The 19,320-nt window shown below is 41.3% G+C and overlaps 1 non-coding gene across 1 annotated transcript; it reads right to left on the reverse strand.

The window, feature by feature from the left end:
* Positions 1-17,006: 17,006 nt before the first annotated feature.
* LOC141687881 (small nucleolar RNA R71) lies at positions 17,007-17,113 on the reverse strand. Its single transcript, XR_012561360.1, has one exon. It is a non-coding gene; the product is annotated as a small nucleolar RNA R71 (small nucleolar RNA).
* Positions 17,114-19,320: the final 2,207 nt, after the last annotated feature.

The following is a 19,320-nucleotide window of genomic DNA, read 5'->3' on the forward strand; positions in this document are numbered from 1 at the left end:
GAAGCTCACGTTCCTTAGTAATAAATACAGTGATTATATATATTAGTTTTTAATCCATAACATTTGGCGCCGTCTGTGGGAAAGCACAACAACAACCATGGCGAGAACACGGAGAACAATTAGAGCTCTGGAGGAAGGAACACCATCGGGGACAACCCAGGTGATTTCGTCAACTGTAGAGATACCCCCTCACTCAACTTATGCAACTACTCATGGGGAAGCCCAGATAGGGGCAACTCAACCTCAGCCACAAGGGACAACTCCCCCAACTATTCAAGGTACGAATCCTCAAGTTCAACAAGTAGATGTACCTGCGAATTCTCGACCCGTCGGGTATGAATATTCAACCGTTATTACTACTAACCCCCTTATGGGATGCCCCTTTACCCCGAGGTTGGAGGAAGCGGACATGCTGGGCGAAGTGAAGCACGAGGGCAATCTCCCCCTACATACGAGTTTTGGCTCCTATCCCCGAGGATCGGGAATTTTCTGGTCCTTACACTGAGAGAGACTCTGAATCTTCGGATGATAAAGTGGCCCCAAGAAGGAGGCGTGGTGGCAAAGAGCCGATGGCTGATGGAAGCCAACGCCCTCAAAGCACCCAAGGGGCGAATCCCCAAGAAGTGCAGGAAAGGATCAGGGCTCATGAGGCTGAGATTCAAAGGATGAGGCGTGACTGGGAGGCGCACCAGACCACCAGACCCCAAGCACCTCCTAGAGGGAGAAATCCTCCTCCCATCATAGACCTGGACGGTCCGGTGCAGAGAAGGACTGTTGTCCCAAGGGCTGATCCGAGCAATCTTCTTCCCCTTGGAGATCCTGATGATCCTACACCACCCTTCACTGAAGGAATAATGAATACCCATATCTCAAGGAAGTTCAAGATGCCAACTATCAAAGCTTATGATGGCATGGGAGATCCCGCTAATCATATTAGAACATTCTCTAATGCACTACTGTTGCAGCCCGTAAATGATGCTATAAAGTGTCGGGTCTTCCCTCAAACCCTGTCGGGTATGGCTCAAAGGTGGTACAGTCGCTTGCCCCCAAACTCTATTGGGTCATTCAGAGAATTAAGCCAGGCTTTTATTAAGCAATTCATCAGTGGGAGAGTTCATGAGAAAAGTTCAGCATCACTTATGAGCATTGTGCAGGGAACAAAGGAATCCTTGAGAGATTACCTGAATCGATTCACAAAAGAGGCTCTAAAAGTCCTGGACCTTGATGATAAGGTAGCCATGATAGCACTGCAACAAGGAACTAGGGATGAGTTTTTAAAATGTCCTTGGCCAAACGTCCCCCGGAAAGTATGTTGCAGCTCCAGGATAGGGCAGGAAAGTATATCAAGGTTGAAGAAAGCATGAGGAAGACCGTAGTAAGTAATGAGCCCACTGGAGGAAAGAAGCGGAAAACTGATTTGGAGTATATTGCTAAGGACAAGTATCCTAGAACTGAACAAAACTCTGATTCAACCCCCAAGAAGGGAGGACCTGGGCAAAAGTTCACTGAATACGCTAAGCTGAATGCTCCTAGAATCCAGATTTTGATGGAGATCAAGAAAGATAGAGATATTCGTTGGCCTAAGCCCTTGAAGGCTGATCCCGCCAAGCTAGATAAGAGCAAGTATTGCATATTTCATAAAGATGTTGGCCATGACACCGATGAGTGTAGGCAATTGAAAGATGAAATTGAGTTTCTGATCCGAAAAGGAAGATTGAACAAATATACTGGAGAAGGAGGGGATATAAACAACAACGTGAGAAGGAACTTTGATGACCGAAGGAGAGATCAAGAAGATCAGGGGCGAAATCCTCAACCTTGGGGACTGGTGATAAATTCAATCTTCAGAGGACCGCGCCCACAGGGGCCTGTAATCAACACAATTTTTGGAGGACCAATTGCTGCTGGATTATCCAAAAACTCCAGAAAAGCATATACTAGAGAGGTTATGCATATTGTTGGAGAAGCCCCGAAGAGGGCCAGGACAGAAGTAACATTGGCTTTTGATGATTCTGGCCTAGAGGGTGTGAAGTTTCCTCATGACGACCCGCTGATCATAACACCGGTAATAGGAAATAGCCCGGTCAAGAGGGTCCTTGTGGATAATGGAGATTCAGTGGATATTTTGCTCCATTACACCTTTTTAAGGATGGGATATAATGACTCCCAATTGACCCCAACCGACATGCCGATATATGGATTCGCGGGAGTGGAATGCCCCGTAGAAGGAATAATCAAGTTGCCAACAACCATAGGACAGGAGCCAAGGCAAGCAACTCAGATGTTGGACTTTGTGGTGGTAAAGGCTAGTTGGACCTACAACGCTATCATGGGAAGAACAGAGATACATGCCTTTAAGACAGTCCCTTCTTCTTATCATTCAGTTATGAAATTTCTGACTCGAGATGGGATTGGAGAAGAAAGAGGAGATCAAAAAATGGCAAGAAGCTGTTATGTGGCCTCTTTGAGGGCAGATGGAGTTGGAGGGCAGGTTCTTCCTATTGAAGATCTGGATACCCGAGAAAATGATGAGAAAAGGGGAAAGCCAGCAGAAGACTTGGTTTCGATTCCTTTAGACCCCGAGAATCCTGAGAGGATGACTTTCATTGGAGCCACATTAAAGGAGCCCCTTAGAGGGAAGTTGGTGAAGTTTTTGCAAGAAAATAGTGATGTTTTTGCATGGTCAGCAGCTGATATGCCTGGTATAGACCCGGAATTGATTACTCACAAGCTGAATGTAGACCCAAATCGGAAGACGGTAAAACAAAAGAAAAGAAGTTTTGCCCCAGAAAGGCAAGAAGCTATAAAACAGGAAGTGGAGAAGCTCTTAGAGGCTGGTTTCATTGAAGAGATTCAATTTCCAGAGTGGTTGGCAAACCCTGTAATGGTGAAGAAGGCTAATGGGAAATGGAGGATGTGTATAGACTTCACTGATCTGAATGATGTGTGCCCTAAAGACTATTTTTCGTTGCCAAAAATTGATACTTTGATTTATGCCACTGTTGGGCATGAGATGCTGAGCTTCATGGATGGATTTAGCGGGTACAATCAGATTAAGATGCACAAGGATGACATTCCAAAGGTATCAATAATCACTGACTTTGGTGTTTATTGTTATCTTGTTATGGCATTTGGTCTTAAGAATGCAGGAGCCACCTATCAAAGGTTGGTAAATAAAATTTTTAAGGATCTTATTGGTAAGACTATGGAAGTCTATGTTGATGACATGTTAGTTAAGAGTCTAGTAAAGACTGATCATATAACCCATTTGAGGGAAGCTTTTGAGGTCCTGAGGTACCACAAGATGATGTTGAATCCTACAAAGTGTGCTTTCGGAGTAGGATCTGGAAAATTTTTGGAATTGATGGTCTCCAAGAGAGGGATCGAGGCTAACCCCGATAAAATAAAGGCAATCCTGGACATGGAACCACCAAAAACTGTCAAGGATGTTCAGAAGCTCACAGGAAGGTTTGCTGCGCTGGGACGATTCATCTCTAAGTCAGGAGAAAAGTGCCTATCATTCTTTAAGTCACTAAAAAATGTTAAGGACTTTGTATGGAGTGAAGAAAACCAAAAGGCTTTCGAGGAATTGAAGAAATATATGGCACAGGCCCCGTTGTTGGCCAAGCCAGTTTTGAGTGAAGTTTTATTCTTGTACTTGGCTGTTTCAGAGAGTGCCTTGAGCGCGGTATTGGTTAAGGAGGAACTGAAAGTCCAGAAACCCGTATACTATATCAGCAAAATTCTGCATGGTGCTGAGTTGAATTATTCAACTATTGAGAAATTTGCTCTAGCCTTGGTAATGGCTTCGAGAAAGCTGCGTCCTTACTTTCAGGCTCATCAGATTGAGGTGCTAACAAATCAACCCCTGAGAAATATCATTCACAGTCCCAAGGCAAGTGGGAGATTGATTAAGTGGGCCACGAACGGCAATAAAAGCCCAGGCACTAGCTGACTTCGTGGTCGAATGTACCATACCCAACCAAGAAGTCGGGGGCAGGAAGATACCATACCTCAAGACAAGTGTAATAACCCCAATTTTTGGAATTTTGAAACCCTTATGAATAGTGCTTTTGCTGAGTATGCGGAATAAGAAAACTTTTCATACCACACTATGTAGGGGTTCTTCTATTGTTATTCTGAGATCTTATTAGTACTTTATATGGGATATAAGTGTGTGTAAAGATCGTCAGAATCCAAATCCGAACACTTTGATTTTTCCCGAAAATCTACCAGCTACGGAAATAATTGAGTATAAGGTAACAGAACAAAAAGGATTTAAATTCAAGGATTATAAGAGAGGATCATGAAAGGAATATAATGTATTGAGAAAGGTGAAGGAAACCTAAGTAATAAGATCTCGGGTATGATCACTCAAACGATAAATGAAAACGAAAGTTAAGCGAACCGCATAACAGATCAGCGGTCATTAGCCAAGTAATTAGGAGTTAATCAAGGGGTTAGTGGATGATGATGTTATCACACCAACAAGAGGAAGATAAGTGTAACAAAGTGACATCACATGATGACCTAAGCATGACATAAGGGAAGGAGGTGTGGTTGATTAACAACCACACCATTTTTCATGGGTAAATAGGTAATTAATCAAAAACAAAAGCTAGCAACCAAGCAAACAAATCAAAAAAACACAAAACACTCCCATTTTCAAGAAGAGCTCTCGGCTTTTCTTCTTTTTCAAAGAAGAAAATTCCAAAATTCAAGATCCAAGCCTTGTTAATTAGTGAGGTAATTATCTAAGGTTCCTTGTACATAGATATGGATATCCTATAAGTTTAAGCTTCTAATTCCTTCACAATCTCTTCCAAAAAATCAAGGAAGAAGATGGTGAATAGTAACCTTCAAGAAATAACTTTGGTTTTCTTGATTTTTTATGAAAGTTCAAGGTAGCTTAAGCATAGATCAAGGCTTCCATGGGCATTCCAAGGATCTTTCATTGATTAAAAGCTTCAAGGAAGGTATAACTCTAAATTATCTTAGCATTAAGTTGTTTGGTATAAATGATTATGATGATGGAATGATAGGTTAAGTGTAGTAGTTGTTTTGTCATGTTGAGATCTTAGTTGTTAAGTGTTTTTGTTGATTTTGGGAGTTAAGATTAACACTAGTTGTTCTTGATGATTCATGGTATGATTTGGGCTTGGTTTAAATGGTTTAAAGTGGTTGATGAGTGATATTGTCATATGGTTGTATTGGGATTGATTGGTGATCGTTTGGTGTTGAATTGGTTTGGTAAAATTTTGGGAAATCGCGTAAACATAGCCGTCGTAATGTCCGATTTACCTTAGACTGTTTTGTTCTTAACATCAGAACCCTTGAACTCACTGTTAGGTTTTGACCATTGCCATTTTTAGATAGTGCATGTTACGAGCTTCGTTTTGATATGTGGTTCGTTTGAATCCGATGTACGGTTTAGGAGAAACGACCGTTTTAAGTAACGGCGTTTCGCGAACGAACCATTACCCCTCGCCTTACTTTGAAACATAGGTTAAAGACCTTAAAGGACTAATTGGAGTATTAATCATTTATGTAAAGTGTATTAAGCATTTGGTAAGGTACTCGCGAAAGAATCGCCTTAAAACCCTTAATGGTTAGTTTATTAAAAATGGTGGAGCCGGGGGTACTCGAGCGACTCAAGTGAATCGTTAAGCGCGAAAGCAAACGTTAGGACTCTAAATGGTTAAAGTCTAGTTTCTTAAGCGACCGGGGTTTAATTCCGACTTATGTTGTTGTTCATAGGTTATCGGACCCACTCTAAGCTTAAGTCTATCCGGGAGCACCCAGACAAGTTTTCTACCCGATATACTGTTGTTGTGATGTATACATATGTATATGCATTATCTTGTGATAGATGCATGATGGTTAATTAGCAAATTCTTGCGATATATTGTAGCATGTGATATGGTATATATGCATGCCTGTTTCGTATTCTTGATACATATATCTGTTGATTCAGTTGATAATACCTATGCTAGAGATAAGCGGTATTTTGCATATACCCTTAGTATAGGGGACCCAACGGTGAACTTTTTTCTAAAACCGGGAGTCGATGCTCCCGAGTTTAATATATATATATATATATATATATATATATATATATATATATATGAATAGTTTTCAAAACTATTATTCGAATAAGGTTTATTCGATAACTTTATTTTATTTATGAATATTATTTCGAATATTCATTCGAGGGCTTATGACTCCGTTTATTTTATTAATGAATATTATCTTGAATATTCATTCGAGGCTTTATGACTCCGACTAATTACTAATTATTATTCTTTACTTTATTAAGGAATAATGTATCGATAATCAAACTCACTTTTGATTATTCAAATAAAGATACTACTTTCGTATAAGTATATCTTTGGTTATTTAATATTCATTTCAAGCATAAGTTTTAAAACTTCTACTTCAATTATTTTTATAAAGATTATTCTTTATGAGAATATTATTTAAATAATAATATTCAGATATTTTCTAATATATTAGGACTGATTTATTTTATTAAATCAGCATCACTCCAAACATTCTTAAAAATATTTTGCGAGTCTTCAAAATGATTTTAAAAGTTAGGGCGGATTCCCAAAAACTCATTTTTATATTTAAGATCCTCCTTTCGAAGGGGATTTAAATACTCGCTCAAAACCTGAGGGATCCGGCTCTGTGGTGTATTGTATATTCGCAACAAGGTTGCTATTTTGATAAAAGAATTTTTGATTACTTACCCAACACTCGGGAAGTAAAATTCTTGGAACAAGTTAATCCATTAACAGGCATCGCCTGGGAAATATCGGTGAGTTCTCCTTTCCAACTAGATACGTCTTCTTGGTGGAGTCGTATCAACAAGTTTCTACTTGGGGAAAGGGGGAACGAGCTTTACGTTTCAGAGTCATGGATTTCATCTGAACTAGGAGTGGCGTAAGTGGTCGAGTGGCGCCGGCCCAGCCTTATTATATTGGCCCAAATGGCCTGGAAGTTCCGTAAGACGGTACATTCCTTAGGAGTCCAGTGTTCGGTTGACAAGTAAATCCGACAGGTTCTCCTCTATATGTAGAAAATGGTGGGGTTGTACTACTTCGACTGATCATCGTAAGTGGTCTTCCTGGAGCGACAAACTCCCGTAATGAGTTCATCATCCAATTGGATATTTCTGCAACACTACCCAGAGCACTTCGATAGAAAGGCTACGGCTGGGCGATTGTTGAGTGTTGGCAGGGTAGAGTTTTCAAAATGGTGTTTCCATTGAATGAAGTATCTCGTACCTTCATTTCTTTTGAATGATATTTCAAAGATTGATTCTATACAAGTTATGCCTTGTAGCTTCATATATGTGATGAACTAATTATAACTTGAACGGTGGTAGTTCAAGTAGTATTCGAAAAAGATATAAGTATATTGGAGTATCTTGTAACTTCATCTTTTAAACTTATATCTAGTTAATGATTGTCTTATGAATGACAAAGGTTTCAGAAAAATGTTGAGACAAGGTTAGATATATGAGATCACCTTGCAACGATATTTTTATACAGTTATACACTGGAACTCTGTGTGTATTATGCATGGAAGAGGACTTCCAAGATTTTGAAAAGTATATATGTATATATACTGAATATTTTGCGACTTCATCGCATTAAGATATCAGCTTGGTTCATTTCTTCTTGACCAAGACTTTCATGAGTCCTATGGGAATGCTTATATATTGTTAATTATTATACATATTATTTCGGTGGGCTTGTTGCTCACCCTTGCTTTCTTCTTTCATCACACAACATCAGATAGACAAGAAGAACAGGACCAAGCTCCCAATTCGCGAGCGGATACGAAATGTTCCGCAGTTTCCTATAGGCATTGATGTCGCTGTAGCTGAGGTAGGAACTACCAATAGGCTAGGCTTTCAACTTTTGATGTACCAGACTTATGTATCTTTATCAATTGTAATAATGGCAAAGAAATGTAAATTTATTCAGAAACCCTTTTAAGGTGTAATGGCATATAATTTTGGAATAAAATGACTCGTGTTATTTTTGGATATTCATCTCTGAGACTATAACTTGTGGTGTGTGTGTTTATTATGGGGTCACAGTACAGAGTAGTTGATTGTTTATTAAGATTGGATGTTATTAAGGGAAATGGAACTCGTGACAACCCGGATCCCCGACCCCGGATTTGGGGGTGTTACAACAAGGGAGTCAATAATGGGGACAAAGAGAAGGATGATAAGGAGAAAGAATATTGGGTTCTCTATTTTGATGGAGCATCAAAAATAAACTTCAGTGGAGCAGGATTGGTTTTACAAAGCCCTGACGTGTTCTTGATCGAGTATGCCATTAAATTAGACTTCCCAACCATAAACAACGAGGCAGAATATGAAGCCCAGATAGCTGGCCTTGGCCTAGCTGGGACACTTAGAGTCAAAAACTTAAAGGTCCGCGAAGACTCGAAGCTGATCATATCCCAGGTAAAGGGAGAATTTGAGGCAAGGGATGATACGATGGCCAAGTATGTCTGCCTAGTAAGGGCTGTGATGACCCAATTCAATGAATGCCATGTTGAGCACATTACAAGGGAGGAAAATGCTAAGGCAGATGCCTTATCCAAGTTTGTTTCATCTGAGATAGAGGAAAGTTCAGGAAGTGTATACTTCCGCGTTTTGAAGACACGGAGCATTGATGTTAAGCTTGTAGCTCCTATATGCCTGGGGACGTCGTGGATAGATCCCATTAAGGCCCACATTCATACCGGTTGGTTGCTAAATGATGCAATTGAAGCACGGAAGTTAGTTGTTCGGTCACTAAGGTACTCTTTGATAGATGGGATTCTGTACAAAAGATCTTTCGTGGTTCCTTACTTAAGGTGTCTCAGGCCCGATGAGGCACGCTTGGCTCTTGAAGAAGTGCATGAAGGTATTTATGGGCAACACTTGGGGGGCAGGGCCTTGGCTCACAAGATAACCCGTTTAGGCTTCTATTGGCCAGAAATGATGGTTGATGCCAAAGAATATGTAAAGAAGTGTGATCACTGTCAGAAGCATGCACCTGTTGTTAGACGACCCCCCGAGATGCTGACCTCTATAAACTCGCCCATTCCCTTTGCTATGTGGGGAATGGATATTCTGGGGCCTTTCCCATGGCCACGGCACAAAGAAAGTTCCTGATTGTATCCATTGATTATTTCACCAAGTGGATTGAAGCCAAACCCTTGGCCAAGATCACAACTAAGTAGGTTGCACAATTCCTGTGGGAAAAAATTATGTGCCGATATGGAATTCCCCGTATCCTAGTCACCTACAATGGAACACAATTTAACAATGAGGAATTCAAGAAGTACTGTGAAGAAAATGAAATTGAGTTACGATTCACCTCTGTGGCTCACCCGCAAGCCAATGGGCAAGCGGAGGTAGCAAATCGGATAATCCTGGATGGATTAAAGAAGAGGATCGAGAAGTCAAGAAATAATTGGGTGGATGAAATACTTCCAATATTATGGGCCTACAGGACTACCTGTAGAGTCACGACTGGAGCAACTCCCTTCATGTTGGCATATGGGGCAGAAGTAGTAGTTCCCGTGGAGATCTCACATTCCTCTCCAAGGATTCAGGCTTTCAATGCTGAGGAAAATGAGGAAGGACAAAGGTTGGCTCTGGACTTAATCGATGAAGTGCGAGATGAGGCACATGCAAAGATAGTAGAATATCAGAAAAAGGCTTCATTCTACTACAACCTAAGGGTTAAAGAAAGGTTTTTCAAACAAGGTGACCTAGTCTTGAGGAAGATAGAAGCTTCTAGTGTAGGACAGAAAGGGAAGCTTACCCCAAATTGGGAAGGGCCGTATAAAGTCAAGAGCGTTCAAGGTAGAGGAACCTATAATCTGGAGACAATGGATGGTTTTGAAGTCCCAAGAACTTGGCATGCACAAAACCTGAAGGTTTACTATGTGTAGGGCAACTGAATACGATTCTCATTTGTCAGGATGACAAGTAGGTTGAAAAGCACCTTGAAGCTTTGCTTGCATAGGATTTTATATTCCAGTAGAATTTGCATTATCAGGTTATTATTGGTAAGGGTCGGACCCATACTATGTAAGGTTTTGGAGAACTACTTTTCATATTAAAGAGCTTGAAATTATTTCAACCTATGGATGTTTAAGTTGTGATAATACCTTGTGAGGTTTTAACAAAAAATCATGCTTTGATCATTGAAAAAAGGAAGACTTCACGGATTCTTTTATAAGATTGCACGTTGCACAATTCAAAGGGCCAATTAGTTCAAGTTTCAATGCATATTAAGTATTGGAAAGATAGAGGAGAAAGAGGCGAGTAAGAAAAGCAACATATGAAATAACCCCGAAGGGTAACAAGTTCTGATATAAACAAAGTTAACATATTGTCTAAAAAGAAGAAATACATAAAAAAAACTTCGGCCTTGGAAGGCTGGGATTCCTCGGAACCACTATCCGAAGTCTCCTCGGATGTCTCAGTCGTCCCCTCGGACGTCTCAGTCGTCCCCTCGGAAGTCCCCGTAGAGGTTCCATCAGAACTGCCTTCGGGCACTTTGGATGCTGCGGGAGATGCTGGTTGCTGAGGCGCTGCCCTTGGAGGCTCTTCCACCCTGATCTTCTTTGCAACAGGCTCAGACTCCTCTTCGGAAGAAGCTTCCTCCTCTCCGGAGCTGGACTCAAGCTTCTTCCTCTTTTGGCCTTGGCTCCCCGACGGGCCGTCCTTGATCAGGCCAACGAGCTTGTCGGTAACACCCCCAAGTTCTGGAACTCGCACAGGGCAAGGAAAGGAGGACTGCTCGAGGACTTCTGGAAATTCATCCTGAATGGTCTCCAGAGCAGCATCTCAGCCTTCTTTATAGCTAACTGGGTGTAGGAGGGCATCGTGCTCCACCATTAAGTCCTTAAACTCCTAAGTATCCATCCAGTCGTCAAAGGCTTTATCCTTCTGAGCCTTCAGGATAACATTTTCGGCCCGGGCCGTTCCCAGGTCAGAAGTGGAAGAGGCAAGTTGGGCTTCAAGGGCCTCTATTCTTTGGTTGACCTCCTCCAAAGTGGAAGTGGAGATGGAATGCTTAGACCATTCCTTGGCAATTGTCGTGCTGCCAAGGATTGAATCCTTGCCCCGGATTCCCCAAGCAGGTTGAAAATAAGCCCCTGGCCTCTGCTTGGTACGCAAAACTTGGTCGGGGCCTTCTTCGCCTGGTTCCACTGCTTGGAGTAGGAACTCGGGGAAGCGATCCCCAAGGCACGGGTCTTTAAAGACCTTTCCAGCACGCCTCATCCTGGTTGTCTCCAGGTCTTTAGACATTGTAGCCTCCTCAATTTTCTCAGCCACTGCAACAAATGAGATAATTAAGTTGAGAAATCAGTAAAATAGAAAATGAAGGAAATAAAAAGAGATATATAAGGAAGGAAACTTACTTTTCTTAGGGACGGGAGAAAGGCCGCGTTCTACAAGAACGGTCTCCCTAATAAGATCCCAGGAATGGGAAGTCCCATTATCTTGCGTCAGAAGGTTGAAAGCTCTGGCCGCCTCCTCATACAAAGTTATATCATTTGGGCTCCCATCAACGGCGAGCCCAAAAGACGATCGAAATAGGGTGCCCCAATCGCCACCCTCCCAAACGACGAACAAAAAATCTTTCTTCCACCCCAAGTTGTTGTCAGGGATGGACTTCCCGTTCACAATATGAGGAATAGTAGGGCGCTGGTTTATAGAAACCCAACCCGGATTCTTATCAGGGCTGTTCTTGAACTGAAAAATCTTTCTGAAGATAACAACATAAGTGGGGACATCATGCTTGGCACATTGTGACAGATAGCACAGAATGAGCCTCCAAGAATTAAGGGGGAGTTGGCAAGGGCTGATGCCCACATCGGCTAGCAAAAGAGGAATGAACGGGTGAAAGGGGAGTCTGATACCTGCCCTTAGAGTATCCCTATAGACGTATAATGCGTCCTTCTTCCACTGGCAGGCCCTATCGGCCGGATCTGTAAGAACCAGTTTGAAAGGTTCCTTGATTTTAAAACAGCTGCTCAACTTTTCCAGCTCTTTAGGATCCCGCAAGGCACTAATATGGTCGTGCGCGTCCAGATGCGCATCAGACGGGTACTCGTCCCCTCGGGTGTTGATCATGTCGATCAAGGAAGTGTACCTTGATCGAATAGGGAATTCATTGGACTTTCTAGCCACGTTCATTTTGGTCAAGCGAGTCATTTTCTTATCAGCCATCTGAAAAAAGGGCACATAAAGAGATAATTTTAAAAGCGCACACTATGTAAAGGTAAGCACAAGAAGTAAAGGGAGGAATTTTACCTGAAGAAATGCTCCTAAAAAAGGCTTTGATACTCCGACTTGCTGTTATTGCTCTAAGATTCTTAGCAGGAGAAGAAAGATGAAGAACTTAAAAATGAGAAAGTGAGGAGCAGTAGACTCTCCTCACTCCTTTATATAAGAGGAAAAGTGAAGTTGAAGGGACAAAAGCCCAGTAAGGATAGAGGCCCAAAGAAAAAAGCCCAGAAAAAGGAACATTCCAGAATATTCCAAGAAATTCTAGAGAATTCTAAACAGGGTATTTTGGTATATTAAGCCCAGATCAATAAGAGGCCCAATAAGAGTTAGAAGGCCCAAAATCAAATTAGCATTTTGGAAAAGCCCAGTAAGAATTAAGAAGGCCCAAAATCAAATTAGGATTTTGGAAAAGCCCAGTAAAAATTAAGAAGGTCCAAATCCAATTAGGATTTGGAAAAATACAATGCCCTAAATTGAAGCCCTAAAATATGTAAGGCCCAATAAAGAAGGCTAGCCCCAAACTGAGGCCCAGTAAAAAATGGAATAAAAGGAAGTCCTAAAAGACCAGGATTCTAGTCGAAATCCAGGTCGTGAATCCTGCTCGAAATCTTTCGAGCAGGCACCCGAAAATAACGGGTATAAAAGACCAGAATTCAGGTCGAATTTCAGGTCGTAAATTCTGCTCGAAATCCTTCGAACAGACACCCGAAAATTATGGGAATAACAGAACTGGATTGAGGTCAAAACTTAGACCAGGAATGAGGTCGAATCAAACAAAACATTTTTCAAGTATGGGGTTTAAAAACCTAGACTAAAATCCAGGTCGAAGAATCGACTAGGATCCTCGTCGAAAACCAGGTCGTGAATCCTAGTCGAAATCTATCGACCACGAAGCAAGAGATATCAGAGAAATTTCGAACTAGAATCAGGTCGAGGTTTCGATTAGGATCCTGATCGAAATCCAGGTCATGAATCCTAGTCGAAACCTCAAGACCAGGAATAGAAACAAGGGTAAATATTCGACCTAGATCCAGTTCGAAATTTTGACTAGGATCCTGGTCGAATTCCAGGTCGTGGATCCTAGTCGAACTCCTTCGACCAGGATTTTAAGGCTGGCCCAAATTTCGAATGGAATCCAGGTCGAAATTTCGACTAGGATACTGGTCGAAAAAGGGCTGGAAATTTGAAAATTTTTATGGAAAATTGCAGGAAAATAAGGAAATTTCTTGAAATATTTTCTGAAAATGTTATTATTTTCAAAAATAAGGAATAAATCCAGAAAATTAAGGATTAAATCCCGAAATTAAGGGAAAAATCCCAGAATAAAGGGAAAAATTCCTGGAAATTAAGGAAAAATCCCAGAGTTAAGGGAAAAAATTCCTAAAAATTAAGATAATTCCTGAATGAAAGGAATAAAAGTAAATCATTGTAAACGTGTAGGTCGCTCCACACTTTATGCAAAATGATACCCTGTAAGGGAATAAATGAACTTAACATTCGCGAAATCTTATACGGTTTCCGAAGTTCCAAGGATCTGGTGATTATCGTTCTTGGAAGAGATCGTTCGAGATCCAGCTCTCTTCTAAGCGTAAACTTGGCTTTGTTAATGGAACAGTTGCTCGAAGCACAACGAGTGAAGCTGAAGCTACACAATGGGATACTTATAATAATCAGGTAATTTCCTGGCTTCATAACAATCTATCTGAAAACATTAAGTAGTCTGTGTTATTTGTCAACTCTGCTCATGATATTTGGTGTCAGTTAGAAAGGCGTTTCTCTATAACTAACGGATCTAGAAAATACAAGTTAACTAAGGACTTGTTTTCCTTGAAACAAAAAAAACTTGTCTATTTCTGAGTATTATACTGCCTTGAGTAGCCTATGGGAGGAAATTGAATCCATGAATGGCTTGCTCACACTTACTACTATCACCCCTGAGATTGCTAATTTTTTAGCTGCTATTAATACCATGAAAGAGGAAGCAGAATTGCTTCAATTTCTAAATGGTCTTGACGATAAGTACGGGGCTCAATGTAGTCAATTGTTGATGATGACTCCCCTTCCAACTGTTGAAATGGCATGTTCATCTATTCAACAAGAGGAGGCCCAAAGGGATGTTTTACATAATACTGATAATTATGCTGTTGAAGCTTCTGCTATGTATAGCAGTAGATCTGGGGAAAGATTTGTTGATAAAGGAGTGTGCACGGTGTGTGGAGCAAAGGGTCATTCTGGAGAAAGATGTTGGACTATTGTGGGCTACCCTAAGTGGCACCACAAGCACAAAAAATTAGCTGCTAAAGGGACATCAAAACCCAATGCTCATAGAACCAACTCTGCACGGATGAGTAACAATGCTCAGAGCTCGTTTGGGAGAGATGATGTTCACATCACTTCACAGCAATTAGAGCAGCTATTTAAATTGTTACCTGGCACACATAGTGAATCTGGAAGAGGGTCGGAAACTGATGAAGAATTGGAGTGTGGATTTTCTGGCATGGTGTCAAGTTGTATGCTGGCAAAAGGGCGTGGAGATTGGATCATGGATTCTGGAGCAAGTGACTGATAAGTGGCATTTTATACCACTTAGAACGTCTTAAAATGGCTTAAATTGGTGTCTTGAAATCAAGTATTTTGTGTATTTGATGCGTTTTTCTAGTGTTTATGCATTTCAGGGTATTAGTTGCATTTCGGGGGAGGAATCATCAAGAATAAGCCTTGGCATGTGTTCACCATTGCGAGAGGAAAGGAATGGGCAAATTACGGCGAAGGAATGGAGCAAACCTGGATTTTTTCCAGTAGAGGCCTGCGCGCCCGCGCAGCAATGCTGAGCGGTCGCGCAGCAACCTGCGCGCCCGCGCAGCTATGCTGAGCGGCCGCGCAGGGTCGGGGAAAAAGATAAATTATTTTAGACTTCTACTTCTGTTTGGTTTCCAACTTCTATGTAATCTGAGTTTTATGGGACTATTATATAGGTAGATTTGAGACGTTTTCACAGAGAGTATAAAGGGGATTATGTTTTAGATTGTGTTTTACGCAAGAAGCGAAGGAGATAAGGAAGAAGACCGATTAGCACACCACAACGAAGAGGAATCATATATTCTTGTGATTCTTGTTTCCTTGTAACGTTGGATGCTAGTTTTCTTGCTTTGACTTATTTACTCTTGTGACGTACTCTATTTTAATATAATTAGTTTAGTTATTATTTTCTTGTGTTTGTTTATCATGATTTCATATGAACCCATGATGGCGATAAGTTCTATTATGGGCTAATCGTGATCATGGGGTTGCAACGGATTTATTATGGAATTCTTTAGTTAATTGTTTAATACTTTAGTGTGTGATGATTGCTTGATATCTAGTATTGGTTGTGCGTATTCGTCTTATGTGCGTCGCGAACATATAAGATAGGGTGTTAATCTCTTGTGAAGCGATGATGGATCTTGAGATTTAGAACTTGCCATGCTAGTATAGGTTCGTGTACGTTGTGCATGATTAGTGGGTAACTCTAACAGTTTTATTTGCCCTATGTAATCAAAAAAGAATAACTTGTGCTTAAATCGTTGTGTTGTCAATTTCTGTAGACATATAGGAACTCAACATAATTGATGACTATTCAACTTCTATCTTAATTGTGGATGCTTGGTAGAATGGTATTAGTACAATGAAAGTTGGCTTTTATCAGTTTCGTGTTATTCGATTAATATCATCACTGTCACATGCTAAAGGTAATAACAATGGCTATAGAAGGAAGTAATAATGAAGTTGTGATCTCATGAGTGTTTTATTATTGATAAATTGAAGTGTTAGTTAAGTGGTTAATTAAGTAGTTAATTATAGTTAATATTTAATCAACAATTTTAAGTGTTATTATCTTAACATTGAGAAGTAATCATACATTGGTGAGTGAGTTTAATTAGACAATAATTTAGTCTGAGTCTCTGAGGGAAGGAACTAGAAAGTATTCTATATTACTTGCGAACGCGTATACTTGCGTGAATATTAGCGCGTGTTTTCGCCCTAACAAGTTTTTGGCGCCGCTGCCGGGGACTCGGCATATTTGTTTAGTTTATGTACTTACCATCATTGGTCATTAGGACTCAGTGATTCAGGACGAAGTAGTTACTTACTCTTTTCGGTTGTGTTTCAGGTACTTTAGCAAGCGTTTATGCAAACTCGTTCTCGTGCTCGCAAGAGGACTTTAGATACAGCTGAGGAGACAGACGAAGTTCTTGATATTCCGGAGAAGTTAGATTTTGAGGATTCGGATTCAGGAACTGAGCAGAAAGAACCAGTAAACATGGGAGATCGTATTGTTCAAGCTGATCCAGCTCTTATGGATTTTTCTCGGCCTAAAATTGATGACATTCAGTCAAGCATCCTTCATCCGGCTATTCAAGCTAACACCTTTGAAATCAAGCCGGGCACTATTCAGATGGTGCAGAATTCTGTTTCTTTTGGAGGAGCGGCAACTGAAGACCCCAACATGCACATAAGGAATTTTGTCGAGATCTGCAGCACTTTTAAGTATAATGGCGTGACTGATGAGGCTATCAAGTTGAGGCTTTTCCCATTCTCACTAAGGGACAAGGCTAAAGACTGGTTACATTCTGAACCAGCTGGGTCCATCACTACGTGGCAAGATCTTGCGCAAAAGTTTCTGGTGAAGTTTTATCCGATGGTAAAGACTGCTGCTATGAGGAGTGCTCTTACTCAGTTTGCGCAGCAACCTACAGAATCTATGTGCGAGGCTTGGGAACGCTACAAGGAAATGTTGAGAAAATGTCCACATCATGGAATACCGGATTGGATGGTGATCACTGGTTTCTATAATGGTTTGGGGGCCCAATCTCGGCCCATGCTCGATGCAGCAGCTGGAGGCGCCTTATGGGCTAAAAGCTATACTGAGGCGTACAATCTTATCGAGACGATGGCTGCAAATGAGCATCAAAACCCAACTCAGAGGATGACGTCAGGCAAGGTAGCAGGTATTCTGGAAGTTGATGCAGCCACCGCTATTGCAGCCCAGCTCCAAGCGCTATCAATGAAGGTTGATTCTTTGGCTACATATGGAGTTAATCAAATAGCTATGGTTTGTGAGCTTTGTGCAGGTTCTCATGCTACGGATCAGTGTTCTCTTGTAAACGAATCTGTTCAGTATGTGAATAATTATCAGCGACAACAGCAGCCTGTGCCAGCGACCTATCATCCTAACAACAGAAATCATCCAAATTTCAGCTCGGGGAATAATCAGAATGCTATTCAGCCACCATATCAGCAAGGAGTGAGTAAACAGTTTAACCCACCTGGATTCCAGCAACCACAGCAGTATGCTACAAGGCAATCATATCCTCAACAGGGAAGTGCAGCTGTACCTACTAGTGCTGATTTTGAGGAACTTAAGCTGTTGTGCAAGAGTCAGGCGGTTTCTATCAAGACCTTGGAAAATCAAATTGGTCAATTAGCCAATGCAGTGCTCAATCGTCAACCTGGCACTGTTCCCAGTGACACGGAAGTACCAGGCAGGAAGGAAGCTAAAGAGCAAGTCAAGGCTATTACCTTAAGGTCTGGAAAAGTAGCTGATGCTGAAAAGGTAAAAGAAGTAGAAGCTGAAATTAGAGGTGAATAATCTAAGCAAAAGGAGAAAGCGGCGGAACCAAGGAAGACTACTGTTGAACACACTCTGCCTGAGGCTAATACAGGGGAGAAACAGCTCTATCCTCCACCACCTTTTCCTAAGAGATTGCAGCAACAAAAGCTGGATAGACAGTTCGGGAAGTTTCTGGAGGTGTTCAAGAAACTTCACATCAATATACCTTTCGCTGAGGCTCTGGAACAAATGCCTAGTTATGCGAAGTTTATGAAGACTATTCTTTCAAGGAAGGTGAAACTGGATGACCTTGAAATCGTTGCTCTCACGGAAGAATGTAGTGTTGTTCTGCAGCAAAAGTTACCACCAAAACTGAAAGATCCAGGTAGCTTCACCATTCCTTGCACCATTGGCAATCTAACTTTTGATAAGTGCCTTTGTGATTTGGAAGCAAGAATTAATCTGATGCCGTTGTCGATCTTTAAAAAGCTGGATCTGCCTGACCCAAAACCCACATACATGTCGCTACAATTGGCTGACCGTTCCATTACTTACCCAAGGGGCATAGTTGAGGATGTGCTCGTCAAGGTGGATAAGCTCTTCTTTCCAGCAGATTTTGTTATTCTGGATTTTGAGGAAGATAAGAAGATTCCCATAATCTTGGGAAGGCCTTTCTTGGCTACTGGTCGTACCTTGATAGATGTGCAAAAAGGTGAACTTACTATGCGGGTCCAAGATCAGGATGTGACCTTCAATGTATTCAAGGCAATGAAATTCCCTACAGAAGATGAGGAGTGCTTAAAAGTGGATGTGATTGATACTGCGGTTACTTCGGAACTCGATCACATGCTAATGTCTGATGCATTGGAAAAGGCCTTAGTGGGGGATTTTGACAGCGATGATGAAGATAGCAACGAGCAATTACAATATCTGAACGCTTCTCCATGGAAGCGAAAGCTGGACATACCATTTGAATCTCTTGGTACTTCTGACCTCAAGAACGCTGAAGGGAAGCTCAAACCATCAATAGAGGAAGCACCTACCTTGGAGCTCAAGCCATTACCTGAACACTTGAGGTATGCTTTTTTAGGTGATTCATCTACGTTACCTGTTATTATTTCATCTGACCTTTCAGGTAGTGAGGAAGACAAGCTCTTAAGGATTTTGAGAGAATTCAAATCGGCTATAGGATGGACCATAGCAGACAGCAAGGGGATAAGTCCTTCATATTGTATGCATAAAATTCTGCTAGAGGAAGGTAGTAAGCCAACTGTGGAACAGCAGCGAAGACTGAATCCCATCATGAAGGAGGTGGTGAAGAAAGAAATTCTGAAATGGCTAGATACAGGCATCATTTATCCTATTTCTGACAGCTCGTGGGTGAGCCCCGTACAATGTGTACCTAAGAAGGGAGGTA

Source organism: Apium graveolens, chromosome 9, assembly GCF_009905375.1.
Source record: "Apium graveolens cultivar Ventura chromosome 9, ASM990537v1, whole genome shotgun sequence".
NCBI classification, from domain to species: Eukaryota; Viridiplantae; Streptophyta; class Magnoliopsida; order Apiales; family Apiaceae; genus Apium; species Apium graveolens.